The sequence below is a fragment of the Miscanthus floridulus genome, chromosome 16 (assembly GCF_019320115.1).
Source record: "Miscanthus floridulus cultivar M001 chromosome 16, ASM1932011v1, whole genome shotgun sequence".
Lineage (NCBI taxonomy): Eukaryota > Viridiplantae > Streptophyta > Magnoliopsida > Poales > Poaceae > Miscanthus > Miscanthus floridulus.
The window spans coordinates 71,225,129-71,244,778 of record NC_089595.1 but is presented as its reverse complement, the minus strand read 5'-3'; the positions used below and the strand labels follow the sequence as shown (position 1 = coordinate 71,244,778).

The 19,650-nt window shown below is 44.9% G+C and overlaps 2 non-coding genes across 2 annotated transcripts; both read left to right on the top strand.

Annotated features, from left to right (window-relative positions):
- Positions 1-14,075: 14,075 nt before the first annotated feature.
- LOC136514618 (small nucleolar RNA R71) lies at positions 14,076-14,183 on the top strand. Its single transcript, XR_010773769.1, has one exon. It is a non-coding gene; the product is annotated as a small nucleolar RNA R71 (small nucleolar RNA).
- Positions 14,184-17,459: 3,276 nt separating this feature from the next.
- Positions 17,460-17,566, top strand: LOC136514572 (small nucleolar RNA R71). Its single transcript, XR_010773727.1, has one exon. It is a non-coding gene; the product is annotated as a small nucleolar RNA R71 (small nucleolar RNA).
- Positions 17,567-19,650: the final 2,084 nt, after the last annotated feature.

Here is a 19,650-nt window from a genome sequence, read left to right as displayed (position 1 = left end):
TGGGTCGTTACCCTTTCCCCTCTTTGCCTTCTGTAGATTGCTGATCCTAGGCTATGTTTCCTATATCGATTTGATGTTTCAACCCCTTGTTGATGTAGAGTCGAGGGAGGAGGCCCATCATCTAGGTGAGAAGTTCTGTGGGCTTTAGGAGGAGGTAGGTAGGCTATGGGCCCACCACGACACCCGGAGCATGGAGTCGAGGGAGCTCTGGGTCATGGCCCTAGGCACCTGCCATGCCCTCTTCCCTCGAGGGTCCGCGACAATGTGACAGAGGTGAACAAGCGGCTCCATGCTGTGCTGGAGTGCTTTCGTGAGGCCATGAGGATAGCATCCAGTAGGGCACTGCCTCAGCCTTGGCTATGGTGCACTTCGGGTTCCATGACCTGGTGGACGTTTGTGAGGTGGTGAGGGGCTTCGCTGCGGGTATTTGGGACTCTGACATGGCATTCTTGATGCCCCACCTAGAAGATGCCGCCGACACCATCCTAGCGCTCGCTCCTCTAAAGGAGATCCTCCACGGCCCCACACCAGACTGTGAAGGGTGATGACATCACCCAGAGCTCCCCCATTCCTATGAGAGAAAAGAGGTCAACCAGTGTATTTCTAGTGGTCGAGATGCGGGGCGTTGTCCCTAGAACAATTTAATGTTTTTGTAAATACTAAGTTCATATGTTTGCCCTCCTTACCGACCCTATTTTTCTACTTTCAGGTGCGCCCGACCTTTCTTCGACCGATATTTGGGGTCCCTTTCCCTTCGCGATCCTTGGCCATGCCATGGGTGGCTGGGGTTCATGACCCCTTGATGGTGCTCTGGCATTGGTGCTAGGTCAGGGAGCTAGGAGGCGCAAATAGACCAGGACAGGAAGGTCGGGCTGGCTTGGCGAGCAGTGCACATGTGTCCCAGGCGTTCTCGTCTGAGGGAAATCGACTCATGGCAAACACAGGGGGAGGGACCCTAGGCCCACGGTTTGGCACTTGGTCAACCTGATGAGGCGGGACATGCGGTGCTTCGCGCTTACCGGAAGGAGGGGGATTCATAGCAATTAGGAAGCGAACTTAGCACTTAATCTAGAAAATGTAAAGTACAAGAATAACAAGTAGATAGGGAAAATCATGTAGCTTTGTGTCTTCCCCTAAGCACTTTGTCAAGGCAAGAGACAAGGATGATTGAGTTTGGCTCGTGTGTCGGGCCTCTAGATGGCTGGCTAGGCAAATGTCTTGCCTGCAGGGAAGGTCTAGAGCTCCTGTAACATCCTAGGTGTTTGTGCAACAAAAAATATGAACTTTTTAAAAATTTTCCTACAATGTGTGAATCATGTAGTCGCTAGGTCAAACCCATGTCAAATTAAGGAGAGCTTGCTAATAGATCGGTGCATTCATATAGATTTGTTTGTAGGAGTGTGCCCTTGTTCTTGAGTCGGTTTGGTGTTGACATTTGTCTTGAAGTTTGGAGTGCACAAATCCATAGTGAATTCCTCTCAATTCTCTTTTGAATTCACCTCAATTTCCTAGAGTCATAAATCATAAAAGGAAAAACTATTTTCCTTTTCCTTTCAAAACTAGCCCACCATCCTCCTCTTCCCATGCGGCCCACTTCTCCCTCTCTCTCACTTCTCAGCCCAATAGGCCTCCCCTTCCCACGAGCCTAGCTCGGCTGCCACACTCACCTAGGCCTCAGCCTTGCTCCTCCCATAGGTCCAGCTCACCACCGGCCTCCTTCCTCTCACCTTGGCACATGTGGCTAGTTAGCCCAGCAGCGCCGTAGCACTTGCCTGACCCATCCTACATGCATGCCACACTAGCCTAGAGCCATCCCCCGTAGGCCACGCCAGCCCGTGCAAGCCTAGAGCCATGCCCCTGGGTTGGAAAACCCTAGGGCGTGCCTTGCCACTCCTAGGAGCCGCCACCGCTGCTTCTCATGCCCCGCACCCTACCTTGACATCTATACGCGTGCCCCCGCATCCATCGCCATGCGTCCCTAGCTTGCCTCATGAAGATCACCGTAGTCCATAGTGCCTGGCGCCCCCTCTGAACCCTAGCACCCCACTATAAATACTGCCGCCCGCTTAGCCTATCCTAAAGCTGCTACTGCCACCATCTTTATCCTCCCTTCCTGCTTCTTTCTCATGCCATCGAGAGTGCCTCTAGCTGAGCTACCTAGACCACACCGTCATCTAGCCGTGCCACCCTGAGCCCCCCTTCAAGTCGGGCCACCAAAAGCCCACCTCTGCCTCCTCTCCGAATCGGCCACGTAGTCGCAATATCGTCCACTGTGAGCTCCATCGCCAACCCCATGATGTCATGCTCTCATCATTCACGGCTGCGCCCCTGCTTCGTCCTTGCTATGCTGCGTCACTAGCTCACCACGGAGAACCCCAATGCACCAATGCACCAAGACTATGATGACGAGCCATGACCACAGCGAGCCCCTACCTCGTGCTTGCCGACCAGAGCCACCGAGCCAAAGACCGATGCCATCAACCTCGCCCTACACCGTGACTCATGAGGAAGCCTCGGCCATGACCCTAACTGCGATGTCACCTCTGACCCTGGCTATGTCCGTTTCACCCTACTAGATGTTGTTGATGATGCCAAGCTAAGCACCTAGAGCTACGCCTCTGCACCCGCCTCGCCATCCACCTCTGCGTTGAGCCAAACCACGACGACACTGAGCTCTACCGCCTCCGCGAGCCCAAACCGCACCAGCCATGCCTCACCTCCAAGCCCAGGACTTTAGCTTCACTGTGTCCCCCACCATGTAGCACCATGATGACTGCCTCCTTGCGCCAGATGCCATCGCCGATCTTTCTCTTATGCTATGGTGTCTATCTCTTGCTATGGATATGTTCTACTCCATATCATGTTGTGAGTTGTCGGTTCTTTGTGTTATCTGTGGACCGAGCCTTCAAGCCAGTTGAGGGATCATACCTCATTGGAACATTTTGGTCATGGGTTCATCCCACCATGGCCATGATGCCGAGCGCAACTCAACCCCTCATTTTAGTTGACTCTGTAGTGCCATGGTCTTTGGCCCCTCCTATGGCTCTAGGGTGTGGCCACCATGGGCTCGACATTGATGCACTTCCTACCCGCACACGATGAGCTTGTCATGACCTAGTCTATAGGAGACGGACTAGGAGACGACCATCGTGGGATTTATGAAAGCCAACTCATGTAGGTGAAGCTCATGGCCACGAGTTGCCTTGCCATGACCATTGGGACCTCTTTTGCTCTTTGTTCTTCCTAGACCATAGTGTTCCTTTAGATCTAGCAGTGACAACCGCACCGCCACAAACCCTAGGGATTGTATTATGCCAATTTAGTTGCATGAAGGTCATGGTACCCTATGGGTTGGTGTGGACTATCATTTGTGAGTGTTTGCCGAGGCAACGCTCTTGTGCGTCACTTGTTTTGGTTCCCATCCATTACCATGATGAGTGGATCAGAATGTAGTGGACTATTGAGGCATTTCTTTGGTTATTGCCTTTTGACATGTGAGGAAATCAAACAGTGGTAGGCCTTGCTACCCGTGCATCTCTTTTTGTTGGTCTAACTCTTTCAACCTTCGTCCATTACCATGTCGAGCAGGTTGAAGGAATGCGGGACCATTCTTCTCTCTTATCTTGTTCTCTCGTTCAATCCTTATCGATCTAGTAAGATCTAGATTGAGCTCTCTTGATCCAACTTCTTCGATTCCTATCAATTGCCATGACATGTGGATTAGAGTGCCACAGAACAAAAAACCCCTTTCTCATTTGTTGTGCCCTTTTGGTGTTCATTTATTTCTCTCTTGATTCCATTCCTTCGATTCCCATCAATTGCTATGGCGAGTGGATCGAAGGAAGGTGGATCTCTCTTGTGACCCCTCTTTTGGCTCTTTTTGTGCCCAAGCCCCTTGTATGCTGTACCTATTTTAGACCTTAGCACCCTTAGTTCTTGCAGTGACAACCACACTGCTAAGACCCCTAGGGATGTCTTGGTGCCATTTAGTGCACTTAGGTCTTGGTACCTATGGGGGATATACCCCTGGGTACCATAAGATGGTACATGGGCCGCACCATCCGAGGTGGCCCGATCCATAAGATCAAGGCGTGCACATCAAGATTACAAGTTGTACTAGATATTGTAATAGTACCAAATTGGATACTTTACTTATAACCTTGTCTCTTCGGAGTATATAAGGAGAGACAAGGGTCCCCTAGAGGATAGGTTAATCTGTATACATCTCAATACAATACACCAAAGACACATGACATAGGGTATTACATCGATTAGACGGCCCAAACCTATCTAAATCGCTGTCTCTGCGCCTTGTCTCACCATCTGGTTCCTGATTACACGCACCGTCTACCGACAATCTACCACCACGGGCACCCCCTCGGTGGACTGCCGACCATATTTTGTCGACAGTGGCGTGCCAGGTAGGGGACCCCTTTAGGGGTTGTGCGTGCTGATCCATGGCGAACCAGATGGCAATTTTCTTTATCTATACATTGTCCACGGTGACTCGGCTCCTCGCGGCAGGCTTCCATCGGCAGTGTTGCATGAAGATCTTGATCGACGTATCGATGGGCCTTGGCCCTTGGCAACGACGCCGCTCGTAGCGACCACACATCAAGACTCATGATACCCCAAGCCTCCGTCGGACAAGACTTCGTGGTCAGCGCACCGTGCGGCAAGGCAGATCAAGCAAAGAGCAAACACGTGCATGCTTTGCATGTACCTCCAATCTCTGACAACAAGACGATCCAGATTCATGAACGACGTAGCTAAAGGTCATGCAATGCTAATCAACCAGCAAGCAATCAAGGACAAATACATCTACAAGACATGCAAGTTAGTTGAGTCAGGCTTGCATGCATATGCATCACTTGTATGGAGTATTTTCTAGCAGCAGCCGACCACCAGACCACCAGACTACGTCCCAAGCGGCTCCACCGAGCTCCGACCACCAGACCACCAGAGCATGCTCTGAGCGGCTCCACCGAGCTCCGACCACATCGACCACCAGACCACATCGCAATGATGATCGCCACGAAGAACGGCGCTACGACAATCGCGACCACAGTCATGACGACAGGTCAAAAAGCTCAAGGACCGAACAACTTCATCACCGCTGACTAGATTTCTATCCAAAGATAAGTACACTTCTAATATTTATATTTAATATAATTTTTCATTACGACATTTCTCCACAAACGTTCTTATCATGGTTATTCTTCAAATAATGTTTGTCCATGTATACAATCTTAAATATAACATACATCTATACTTAATGCAAATCCTCGACCAGTCATGTTGACGCTTGATGCCTCCAGAGATGGCCCGGTCTCCGGCTCCTCCCTACATGTGCATGAGCGTCTGCCCTCTGCGTTATGGGTGGTCGGCAGTGGTTCCTTAGCGATGCTTTGTTCTTCCTACACATGCATGGGCTCCGCGCCCCGCGTTATGATTCATGGGCTAGCTAGGGCTAGAGACTCAGCTACATACTAACTAGTCGGGCGGTTTATATTAAGTATAAACACAAACTTCATATTAACACTGATGTTCACAAAGCACCAACTGCTTTATCACATCATGCTCATTTGCAAATGACTGCTAATCGTATTTTCTTCACCGCTGATTTTTTCTCCATAATTTATTATTTTGTACATCATGTACTACCATTCTACATATTTATCTACAGGAATTTCGAGCTATGCTCGGGGACTTCGTCGCTCGCCTCTCGACCTACGCTTGGGGACTGCCTCGATCACTCTCCGACCATGGCTTGGGGACTTCATCGCTCGCTCCTCGACCTATGCTCGGGGACTACCTCGATCACTCTACGACTATGGCTCGGGGACTTCGTTGCTTGCTCCTCGACCTGTGCTCGGGGACTGCCTCGATCACTCTCCGACCATGGCTCGAGGACTTCATCGCTCACTCCTCGACCTATGCTCGGGGACTGCCTCGATCACTCTCCAACCATGGCTTGGGGACTTCGTCGCTCGCTCCTCGACCTGTGCTCGGGGACTTCGTCGCTCGCTCCTCGACCTGTGCTCGGGGACTGCCTCGACCACTCTCCGACCACGGCTCGGGGACTTTGCGTCTCGACTACATGTGACTGGCAACTCACATACAATTGGGATATTTTTTCTCACTTGGACCTTACTACAAGGCTCATACCTCGCCTTCCAGCAAGCTCGAGGACTACATCGGTACGATGCACCTGCCGATGCATCTCGTATCGCCTGTACGACGATTGGATTCTCAACTTAACTGGGAATTCTTTTTAGACCCTGGCACCACGTGCCTATGTCACCTACTACTAGGCTCGGGGACTAAGTGGGCACACTTCACCTTGCGGTGAATGTGTTTGTTTTTCGACCTCTACGCCTCTGATGATCAAGGACGCTACGCTTCAAGACGCACTTACATTTCTTTTCAGAAATACAAGTGGGCACACTTCCCAGGATGGAAATCTTTTTCTTTCTTCTTAAGAGCACCATACATTCTTTGGACAACCTCCTTCTCCGGCGACAACGGTGGTCGGAGATGTCAAGAACTCAAGCCTCACTATTCGGAGAAGGTTGAAACGGCGTGTCGCATCAAAATACATGGCGCTCGGGGACTAGCTGTGGGGATATACCCCCGGGTACCACAAGATGGTACATGGGCCACAGCATCTGAGGTGGCCTGGCCCGTAAGATCAAGGCGTGCACATCAAGATTACAAGTTATACTAGATATTGTAATAGTACCAAATTGGATACTTTACTTGTAGCCTTGTCTCTTTGGAGTATATAAGGAGAGACAAGGGTCCCCTAGAGGATAGGTTAATCTATATACATCTCAATACAATACACCAAAGACATAGGACATAGGGTATTACGTCGATCAGACGGCCTAAACCTGTCTAAATCGCTGTCTCTGCGCCTTGTGTCACCATCTGGTTCCTAATTACACGCACCGTCTACCGACAATCTACCACCACGGGCACCCCCTCGGTGGACTGCCGACCATATTTCGTCGATAGTGGTGTGCCAGGTAGGGGGCCCCTTTAGGGGTTGTGTGTGCTGATCCATGGCGAACCAGATGGCAATTTTCTTTATCTATACATCATCCACGGCGACTCGGCTCCTCGCGGCAGGCTTCCCTCGGCAGTGTTGCATGAAGATCTTGATCGACGTATCAGTGGGCCTTGGCCCTTGGCAATGATGCCACTCATAGCAAGCACACATCAAGACTCATGATACCCCAAGCCTCCGTCGGACAAGGCTTCATGGTCAGCGCACCGTGCGGCAAGGCAGATCAAGCAAAGAGCAAACACGTCTACCAACAATCTACAAGTGGATTTGGGCATTTGTGTTATCTTGTGTGTCATTCCTTTCCAATGCCTTGTCTTTTGCCAAGGCATGTGGATTGGAACAAGTGGACCACTGCTCCTCTCTTTTCTCCTCCCGTTCCATCCTCTCCTCAATTCTCATCAATTACCATGGCATATAGATTGAGAGAGATCAAAACTGTTTCCCTTCCTCCTTAGCCCGCTCTATTTGATCCTATCCATAGCCATGATGATTAGATCAAAGACCGAACTATAACTTCTAGTTAGCCTTCACCGGGGGTGGAGTTGTCGTGGAGTGTCTTGGTTTTCTTGCACCATCGTGATTAGGCCAATGCGCAGCTCAAAGTTTCCACTGCCCATGTTGATAGCGCGTCCAACGAGCACATTGGCAACAATGGGGGTGGCGTTGTCATGGAATGTCTTGGTCATAGTGGTAGTAGCTGATGGTGTGGGGTGACTGGTTCTACTACAGGCGGAGTAGCGGAGGAAGAAGCGGTACGGGACCTGTTCTTCCTTAGGAGCGCCTCTCAATTATTGGTGTAGTTTTTTGGCAAAACAAAACTGGTCATACACTATCTTGTTTTCATCCACAACAAAAAGAAAACAAGTAGAGTTAGTTTGCATAAACTGTTGCTACCATTACATGCATGCGATCATTGATCATGTCTACCTATGCCCTCCCCGGCAACGACGCCAAAAATACTTGTTGGCATTTCTTAGTGTCACTACCAAGGTTGGAGATAAAATCCATCCCTAGTAGTGGCACCAGAAATGATGGTTGGCATTTCTTAGCACCGTCACTAAGATTTGGTCAACCTTAGCGACGCCACCAAGAAACACCAACCATGATAGTTCTTAATGATTACAAAATTAATATCCACAAGCGCATGGATTTATCATTGTAGCATTTCACCTAGAAGTATTTAGGGTATTGTTATTTATATTTTCCCAAAGGAGGGCAAGGTATAAAGAGTCTAGCAAGGATATGAACAAGATTACATACTTTAATAGTGAACCAATAGTCTATAACAGGGGTAAAAATGGTATTTCAAGGATAGTGGACACACACTTGGGCCATCCTCAAGGATAAAAGGAAAACAATGAATAAAAGAATGTCCTAAGTAGAGTAGGCATGTTCTAATATAGTCGTGCAAAGAACAAATAATGATCATACAAATTACATGATTAGAGTTAGAACTAAGATTAAAATGGATGGGAAGATCTATGGGCACTAGTCTACCAGCAAGGGGGGACTTTAAGACTCCTATAAGATACCCGAGCGTGGGGGATTACAAGGGATGGATAGGGCTGTTAGCACCTACTGCCTACCCCTCAAACATGGGGGAAACATCATATCCAAAGGTTCCTGTGCACCCGGGCACCGCGCCCGTGTACAAAGAAACTACCCATTTCCCCCTGGGACTCCGACCCTATGGATCGACACGCATAGGACATGGGCGAACCCAAAGGAATGATGAATCGCCACCTCAACTTAGCTTTACTTCTACTCATATAAGTCATATGAATGGTTAAGCATAAAGTCCTACATGTTAAGATCATAACATACCAACTATATACTAGTTTATATGTCAAGAATATAGCATGAAAACTATAGTCTAGGTCATATGCACTACTATGATAAAATGAGAGCAAGACTTTGGAAGAACTCTTTATACTTTTCATACCAAAGATCCTTTGTTCCAAGGAGCCAAGCTCACCAAGGTAACTATTGCCTAGCTCACAAAATACTATTGAAAGTAAAAAGAGTACAAGTGGAGGTGGAGGTGTAGATCCCAAAAGAAGTGTGTTTTTGAAGGTGAGCAGTACCCCTATTTATGCTGGTAAGTGGTGAGTTTCAATGCTAATAAATTAGGAAAGCACCCTGAGCTGCCTTTGCATGCCGCCATGCAACCGTTGAAGCAAGGTGGGCCCGAGAGACGGTGGTGGGGGTGCAGGCGCACCCCTGGTGTGGCCGCACCAAGGCCGGCCCCGCTTGCCACCGCCTTGCTCCGGTGGGCTATTGGCTAGGTCTGGGTTGCTTCCTCGGTGGTGCTTGGCCTAGTTTTAGCATGTAGGTGGGCTTTTCCATTTATTTCTCTTGTGCATTCTTGCTTTATGTTTTGCGCCTTTTGTCTTGTTTTCCACTTGTATTCAAATGTATGTCCTACAAAACATGTTTCTTCCAATACTAGTGGAACTAGGTTAATAGTAAAATCATGTGTCAAAAGTTTGTTTATTTCTCCTGTTTTGGTTATTAATTGGTGGTCGAATTTGATCGTTAAGGACCGCCAACAAATCCCCCAAGTGTAACCTTTGCCTATCCCGAGCAAATAGCTAAGTACTTGGTTGTTGATCAGGAGTTGCTACTATGCCGAATATATTTCATAAGTGCCATACCTATAACAAAGTATTCTTCTGTGATTCAAATAAGTCAGCATTTTATCCACCCTTTATCTTGATCCCTGTGGGGCGTATAGCTTTTCCATGTTCTTGGGCAGTTGCAAGATAGAATGGTTATGACAGAATCAATAATCATTCATTCTTTGATCGACCATCTACCCGGAGGTTTTATGAATTTTTCAAAATAAATGTAGGTTCCTCCAATGATTCTCTCGATCACTCAATGTGTATGAAACCTCACCAAGGCATTTTGATATTTGCCTTCTTTTTTATCCTACGACTAAAGGCTTTTTGTGGAGTTTTGGGTAGGGATGAAATCGAGGCATACTTGCATCACATATTTTGCTAAATCAAAAACCAGACCTCAAGGAGATGCAAGTCATACACTTTGATCAAGACGTGTAAGTGTGTTGAATTTTTATAACTTCCTAATTCTAAATATTTTTGGTACTCCATTGGTCATGAATCTCTCTCTTTTTGAAGAAATGCCTTTTATTTGGAAGTATGAGCTTTCTTTCTTTTTTCTTTCTTTTCTTCATGCTCTTTGGCATGCATTTTTTTTCTCTCATGCCTTTTGGCATGGATATTTTTCTTTTTTTTCTTTCTCTCTTTTTTTTACCATAACCCATACTATTACATTTTGGCATATGAAATTTTTGAGAGAGAAATGGGTGACAAAATGAATAGAGTATTATTTGGTGAATGGAAAAGCATGTTTTTGCATAACTCTTAGTGTACGAGTTAGCATTTTATTTGTGGGTGTACATGAGTCTTGAATATGGACGCATGATGAGAATCTCAACAAGGGTCACAATAATTTGACAAAAGCTCAATGCTCAAACAAGTAGCATATGACTAAGTTTTTGAATTTGAATCATGTCATATGGCCTTGGTAGGTATTCATAATCATTGAGGAACTTTGAATTTTAGCACTTTTGAAATTAAAAACTTCAGATATCAAGCTTATCTTAGAACAAAATCATAGCAAATTCTATTTGTATCATATCATAACTCGAAACAACTTAGAAAAGGAGCATGCATTTGCAACACACAAGTTTTTCAAGTTTTTAGGATGAGACATTTTTAGCCAACAGACTTAAATCTTGGGGAATACTAAGTTACAGCCTAGGCATAGATGAATTATAGACAGAGCAACTATTTATCATTTTAACATAAAAGAAAGTAAACATTCTTTAAAACACATATGAGAGTGGAATAAATATTTTTGTTGTCTTTATCATATTTCTTTTTTGGTATTGTTAATTTTTTGTTTTTTAACCGCCAATAATTAAATAAATGTAGAAAATAAATATGAAATTTTAAAATATGAAAAATAAAAGATACAAGTTACCTTTGTGGGGGTCCTCCCCCAACCTAGCTCATGGCCTATGGTACGGGATTGTATCCTATGGACCGCCAATAGGCCACCTGTGCGTCATGCTATTGCTTCAGCAACGCGTTCATTTGCGTCATCTGTTGCTGCTGCTGAAGCTACCACTGGTCGTATCCTGCACATGAGTGTTAAGTGTATTTTGAATTTTGCCTATACGAATGTTCAGTCCTCCGAGGCGGGTGTTGATACCGTCTAGCTCGCGACAATCCAAAGTAGACTGTCATGGCTGGACGGGTGGTGGTAGTCCCTCAGAGTCAGAGGAGTGAACATGTCTCCATGCTACATCATCAGCCTCATGCCATCCCAATCTACCGGCCTTGTGTGGTTGCGGGGTGTGACCCTAGCCAGGCTGGTACCCGAGTGCGAACCCAGGCATCTGCATGGCCGGGAACCACTCCGCATGGTACGCCTGAGGCACGAGTGGTGTCAGTGTCGGCGGTGGCTGTTGAGAGCTACCTACTTTGTTCCTAGTCCTACTCCGTGTTGACTTGCGAGAAACAGAACTCATGCGTGCTTCCTCTTGCTCGACAAGAGTGAAGGTTAGCTTCGAGGACTTATACAAAGAGAGTTCTGGGTTAGGTAACGTAATCTCATTTGTAAATCCCGAGCAGAAAAACACAAGGTTCCCTACATCATCATATTTCAAATGATGCCCTTGCATCAAGTAGTGCTCATTAATATCGATGCGTGGAGTAGAGATGTATATCACATCTTGTCCATCTAATGCACCAATACTAGCGGCAATACGAGTCACAAGGGACGTGCAAGAGATAGATGTAGAAGCCTTGAATGTTTCTAACTAATGTTTAAAAATTTCTTTCATAGGAGCAATTTTAATCTTTTTAAGCATGGCATAGAGGATTTGCATTTTTGGATGGTAAACAAATCGAATGTCCTGTCTAGCAAACAAAGTCATAGCAATCCAACAGTGCATGAACCTCAAAGTAGGATGGTGAATATTCATATTTTGAGGTTGAAACTTGCCAACTATGTTTTGACCCAAAATTACTCTCCAAAATTCATGGTGATTAAATCCTTTGAGAGCATTGAACATTTTGTACTAAAGCTTAAGTGAAAACTGAGATTCCTCCTTATAAGATAATATTCTTTCTCAAAAAGATGAAAAGTAATCCCACTCTCAACTTCTTGCAAAGAGCATAAAAACTGGATCGTCAGAAGGTGAGAACCTTGCTCGTCAACGCGATCAACGTTCTCCCATCCAATGACTTTCCAGATGGTGGTGAATTCAGTGTCCATACCTATCTTTTGGAGAAGGTCGGGATCATACGCAGGCATGTGGATGAACTCATAGTTCTTGATGAGGTTGTACGCTTGCATCTCCCATTCTCCCTCTAAATCAAGGTGTGGATCATTGTCACCTACCTCCATCGGTTGCTCTTGCTCTTGCTCTTCTTGCTCTTCCATCGTCTCAGTTTCTTCATCTTCATTCATTGAGCTCTCTTTGGGCTCAGTGTAGAGCATGCTTGAACTTCTGTGGGATCGACTTGAGCTTGCTCCCATGGCCTTCTTGAAAAGTGCCGGCAAGCTTCCTACCGAACTTGCCCATGGCAAAAACACACAACAAGCTTGAAAATGGGGTAATGTTAGCAAAAATAAATCGAACAACCCACGAGCTTGACTTGGTGGCTTTGAGCGTAGGATTTTTCTATAGAGTTTCCTTGCTCTCAAGCTTTGTGGAAAAATATTTTTGCAAGTGGTGAAGGAAAGAGAGTGAGAGGGAGTGAAAAATGGAGAGTGTGAGGATGAGGAGGGCCTCAACCTGAGCTCTTGGGATTTATAGAGCAGAGCTCTGACCGAGAGTGGGAGGGAGCAACGGCTAGGAGCCATTGGAGCTACAGCAGCGCCTAGTGCGGCGGCAGCAGAGGTGGGCCCGCTCGATCCCCCTTTGGCAGGTTGCTCCGAACGACCACTTTGAAGATGTAGCCATTGGTGCTTCCCTCGGTTTCGAAAATTTGCTCACGAAATTGATTTTCCAACAAAGCTTTTATTATATTTTGAATTTTCATAAATATTTCAAAAATGAGAAATTATAAGAGAAAATCTATACTATCAGAAAATGATTTTATGTTATTTTTCTAAAAAGTTTATTTCGAAGCAAAATTTTAAAATTTTAATTTTAAAAAATTGAAATTTTGAATTTTTGAAGATAACTATCGATTTACCTTCAACAAGGGCTCAACATTTATAGTCCGTCGATAAGACTTCTCCTCCTTCATCGCTCTATAGCTGCATGAACAAACTCGGGGGAATTCTCGGGTTGCCCCGGGATTTTCCTCAAATGGTTGGCAGGAATAGCGACAACTATTTGAGCAATTTGTGTTTCGATCATTTTATTAAAACTCAATTGATTTTTGATGGAGGAGGATAAAATTTCAAGTTTAGAATTTATATTTTGAATCATTGTATCATTAATTTTCATTAATTTTAGCCTGGCCTAAGACCATGTCTTTCAAGGAGGGTTGGCTTGAATTGAAATTTGAATTAAAATTTGAATTATAATTATTATTACCCCCTTGGAAGCGTGACTGATTATTATTACCTTGTTGGAACCCATTGTTGATGTACGATGCTTCTTCATGGATCTCGAAGCAGTCGTTCCCTGAGTGTGTGACCTCTCTACAGACCTCACATGTCATATGTGAGTCCATGGCATGGATGGTGGCCTTCATTGCTTCCTTTTTGTGGGCCCTCTCATCCAGTCTTTTCAATAGCAGATCCATTTTTAATGCAAGCATATCCACCTTCTTCACGGTATGTATGCCTTTTGTTGTTTTCGTTCTTCCCCCAGCTTAGATTTCCTACCATCTTTTCAATGAGAGCTGTGGCTCCATTGATGGTGAGGGAAAGAAATGCGCCTCCAGCAGCAGCATCTACGTGCCCCTTCGACATGGCCGTAAGCCCCTCATAGAAGTTCTAGAACACGAGCCAGTTCTTCATCCCGTAGTGCGAGCATGCCTAGATGTAATCCTACAGCCTCTCTCATGCATCAGGGATGGATTCCATTGAAGTCTGTTGAAAATTTGAAATTTTGCCCCTCAAGGCATTGGTTTTGCCCATGGTGAAAAATTTTGCGACAAACACCGTGGAATATTTGTCCCACGTGTTGATAGCTTCCTTGTCCTTGTAAAACCACTGCTTGCCTTCCCCGCGAGGGAGAAGGGAAATAGATGGAGCCTGATGCTAGCTGGTGTGACGTCTTTGATGACAATGGTGTTGCACAGCTCAAGGAAGTATTGCAAGTGTGCACTTGCATCCTCGCTAGTCAAACCACAGAATTGGTTTGCCCACACCATCATGATCAGGCCAGTGCGCAGCTCAAAGTTTTCATTGCCCGTGTTGACAGCGGGCCCAATGGGGACGTTCGCAACAGTGGGGGTGGAGTAGTCATAGAGTGTCTTAGCCATAGCGGTAGTAGTGGATGGTGCAGGGGCGACTGGTTCAACTACCAGTGGAGTAGCGGAGGAAGAAGCAGTACAGGACCTGTTCTTCCTTAGAAGCGCCTCTGGATTATCAGTGTTGTTTTCTGGCAAGATGAAACCGGTCAAACACCATCCTATTTTCATCCACAACAAGAAGGAAACAAGCAGAGTTAGCCTGCATAAACTATGGCAACCATTACATGCATGTGATCATGATCATATCCTACTAGATTCATTTCACCAATGCCCTCCCTGGCAATGGCGCCAGAAATGGTTGTTGGCATTTCTTAGCATCACTACTAAGGTTGGAGATAAAATCCATCCCTAGCAGTGGCACCAGAAATGCTGGTTGGCATTTTTTAGCACCATCACTAAGATTTGGTAAACCTTAGCTACGCCACCAAGAAACACTAACCACGATAGTTCTTAATGATTACAGAATCAATATCTGCAAGCGCATGGATTTATCATTGTAGCATTTCACCTGAAAGTATTCAGGGTAACATTATTTATATTTTCCTAAATGAGGGCAAGGTATAAAGAGTCTAGCAAGGATATGAACAAGATTACATACTTGCATAGTGAACCAATAGTCTATAATAGGGGTAAAAATGGTATTTCAAAGATAGTGGACACACATTTGGACCAACCTCAAGGATAAAAGGAAAAAATGAATAAAAGAATGTCCTAAGTGGAGTAGGCATGTTCTAATATAGCCATGCAAAGAACAGTTAATCATCATACAAATTACATGATTAGAGTTAGAACTAAGATTAAGATGGACGAGAAGATTGGTTTGCTAGCAAGCCAGGGAGACTTTAAGACTCCTATACGATACCCGAACATGGGGATTATAAGGGATGGATAGGGCTATCATCACCTACCGCCTACCCCTCAACCAGTGGTACTGTCATATCCGAAGGTTCCTGTACACCCGGGCACTATGCTTGTGTACAAAGAAACTACCCATATCCCCCAGGACTCCAACCATATGGATTGACAAGCATAGGACATGGGCAAACCCAAAGGAATGACAAACTGCCACCTCAACTTAGCTCTACTTCTACTCATATAAGTCATATGAATGGTTAAGCATAAAGTCCTACATGTTAAGATCATAACAAACAAACTATATACTAGTTCATATGTCAAGAATATAGCATGAAAACTATAGTCTAGGTCATATGCACTACTATGATAAAATGAGAGCAAGACTTTGGAAGAACTCTTTATATTATTCATACCAAAGATCCTTTCCTCCAAGGAGCCAAGCTTTCCAAGGTAGCTATTGCCTAGCTCACAAAATACTACTAAAAGTAAAAAGAGTACAAGTGGAGGTGGAGTTGTAGAGCCCAAAAGAAGTGTGTTTCTGAAGGAGAGCAGTACCCCTATTTATACTGCTAAGTGGTCGGTTTCGGCATTGATAAATTAGGAAACCACCTTGAGCCGCCTTTGCATATTGCCATGCAACCACCGGGCTAGGCGGTGGGTGGGGGTGCGGGAGCACCCCTAGTGCAGCCGCACCAGGGCTGGCCCCGCTCACCACCGCCTTGCTCCGGTGGGCTACTGGCTAGGCTTGGGTTGCTTCCTCGGTGGTGCTCGGCCTAGTTTTGGCATGTAGGTGGACTTTCCATTTATTTCTCTTATGCATTTCTCCTTTACATTTTGTGCCTTTTGTCTTATTTTCCACTTGTATTGAAATGTATGTCCTGCAAAACATGTTTCTTCCAATACAAGTGGAACTTGGTTAATAGTAAAAGCATATGTGTCAAAAGTTTGTTTATTTCTTCCATTTTGGATATTAATTGGTTGTTGGATTTGATCATTAAGGACCGCCACACTAAGATCATAAAATCTATTGGGACATAAGCACTCCTGACTTTAACTAATAAATCAATGGCTACTCCCTCGAGATAATGGGTGGATTGATCGGCTAATTGGAAGTAAACTGAGGTTAAAACTAGGGGAGTGTAAAATAATCTATCATAAGTTTCCTTAGACATGATGTTAATACTAGACCCTAGATCACAAATGGCATTATGAAAAGTATGGGGTCCTATGGAGCAAGTAATGATGGGGTTCCTAGGATCACCTTTCTTAATAGGAAATCCCCAGCCATTTTTAGAAAAGTCATACCTTGCCATAACAAGGTTGGTTGTCTCTATGGTTCCTTCAGGTTTGCCAGGAATTCTATCTTTTTCATAGGATGAGATAGCAGCAGCAATTTGGGCTAATTGGGTTTCTATCATTTTATTGAAACTAAGTTGATTCTTTAAGGTAGAAGAAAACTCATTCAATTTACCATTTATATTTTCCAACATCTTGTCATGAACATGCAACTTTTTATTAATGCTATCAATCATTCTACCATTGCTATAAACAAGATCTTTAAGGGAAGCATAACTATTATTACCTTAATTAGTTACATGAGGAGAAGAGTAATAATTGCTACCTCCCTAGTTGTTGGAGCGCTGATTCCATCCTTGATGTTGTGGTGGATAAAACCCATTGTCAGTGTTGATGAAGTCGAGGTCTTCCTAGGTCTCAGAACAGGAATTGCCCGAATGTCCAACATGTCCACAGACTTCACAAGTCATGTGGGATTTCCATGGCTTTGAGTGTCTCTTGGGCACTCACCTTCTCATGATGTTCTACTCGCTTTGCGAACAAATCCATCTTAGCTGCAAGCATGTCAATTTCTTTAACTGAATGCATACCTCGTTTACGGTGTTGGAGTTGATCGTCGCTCCATCCTTGGTTGGAAACCATCTTCACGATCAGTGTCTTGGCATCTGCAACACTTAGCGAAAAGAATGCTCCACTAGCAGTAGCATCTAAATGGCTCCTATCTAATGGCACCAATACATGGTAGAAGTTCTGGATCAAAAGCCAAGTCTTCTATGCCATGGTGTAGGCATGTAGAGACGTACTCTTGGATTCATTCCTAAGCTTCAGGAATCGACTCATCTGCTAGTTGTGGAAAACTAGAGATCTTATTGCGAAGAGCACTAGTTTGCCCCTAGGGAAAAACTTGACTAGGAAAGTATTGGAACACTTGTCACATGTGTCTGCAACATTGTGGTTAGACTAAAACCATTGCTTAGCCTTTCCTAATAAAGAGAAGGGGAAAAGGCAAAGACATATAACTTCTTGGTTCACTCCCTTAATGGTGAATGTGCTATAAATCTCCAAAAATTGTTGGAGGTGAGCATTTGCATCCTCATGGGCTTTCCCACAAAATGGACTAGCTTGAACCATCGTAATTAACGCTGACTTAAGCTCAAAGTTAGATCCCTATTGATAACATTGGGTCCAATGGCTACATTAGTAGTTAAGGGTGCAGAAAAATCATGAATGGACTTGTCGGCTATGATCGTGCAGGGTAGTGATAGGGTATGAGGAAAAAAGGATAAACTACTTAAGATAACTAAAAGACTAGCTAGCAAGACTAGCAATATAAATTCAAGGCCAGTTGCCTTCCTCGGCAATGGCACCAGAAATGCTTATTGATAATTCTTAACAACTATTGGAGGAATTCCGCAAGCTCATAGAACTATCGCGTAGCACATCGCTCAGTGAGTACCGAGTGTCAAATTTATATTTTTCCCATGGGTAGGCAGAAGGCTAAAATTTATATTTACTAGTAGATTGCTAAGGGAAGCCTAAGTGTATCCTTGGTGGGTGAACGATAGTGGAAGTTGAATGTGAAGTACATAAACTAAACTACTAAACAAGCTACACTAGAGATATAGCTAGGTGGGAGAGCGAGCGATTTATCTTTTAGTAACTAAGGGTAAACTAATGACTAGGAGAAATGCGCTAGTACTTCGGGGCATAGCCCACCTACCAACTAGGAGAGTTAAATAGACAAAGTTTGCCATAAGCCCTATGCTTTAATAACTAGACCTATCATGGTGGAATACAGAGGATGGAGAAGGCTGTCACCACTTGCCACCTACCACAATCTATCTGGAGGCCTAGTCGTATCCACAGGTAATCAATAGCCTAAGCACCATGCTTAATCTATAAACTTACTACTTCGATCCGAGCTTCAATGAAATGAGATCAAAGCACCCTAACCAGATAGTGGAACCAATACTAACAAATAACTACTAATTAAGAGATAACCTACACTACTAATGCCAAACAATAAGCACCTAAGCTCACTAATGATGAACAATAATGACTAAGTACTTAAGTAAAGCAAAGCAATAATACTAGAATAAAGTACTAAAATAATTACTGAATAAAGTAAATGCTAAATGAAGAATTACAAAAGAGCTATACCAGACCTAGAAGACTGTTCTAGACTCTGAGAGAAGCTCCACTCTTGCTCTACTCCACTACTAGACTAGTACTCTATGGCTAATGTTAAGCTAGAAAGCTAAGAGAAGCTTGGAAAGATTGGAATTGAATGGGGGCACTTCTCCACCGAGCTCCTCACCCTCTATTTATAGTGTAGAGAGGCATCAGGGGTATTTGTAGGTAGCAGGTAGGTCGGTGGAGCACCTAGGGTGCCAGGCTATGCTAGGGGTGCACCAGCCAGCCCTTTGGTGCACCACCTCTACATCATAGCGCCGTGGTTGCTCCTCCAAGTTGGTTGTGAAGCCAGCACATGTCAAAATTTGGCAGGTAAGTTGGTTGGTAAGGTGGTGGAAGCCTCCCAAGTCTATGACATTGGGCCCATGGATCCACTATCATCAAATCTTGTCCATTGATCAAACCAACTTGAATGGACGCTTGTCATTGGCTCTGGAGCTGCTCCCATGGATTGGTGATGTGGCATGGCGACTTGGGAGCCGGGCAACACCCTTGTGGGGTTGGACGGCGTTGTCAAGTGGGCCCAAGGCTCCCTACCATGTCCACTTGCTTCCATGTGTCCATATTTGTCACCTTTTTGTTTATTTTTGCTCAAATTTCCTATATACAAATAATTCTACAAGCACAAGTGGAACTAGGTGAATTATAAACAAAAATTTTCACATGTGATGATGATTTACCTCAATTTGTCATGCTTTTGGGTGGAATGTTGATGGTCAAAATGGGTGTTAGTGACCGTCAACACAGGTGTACATGCTCTACAGAGTTGAT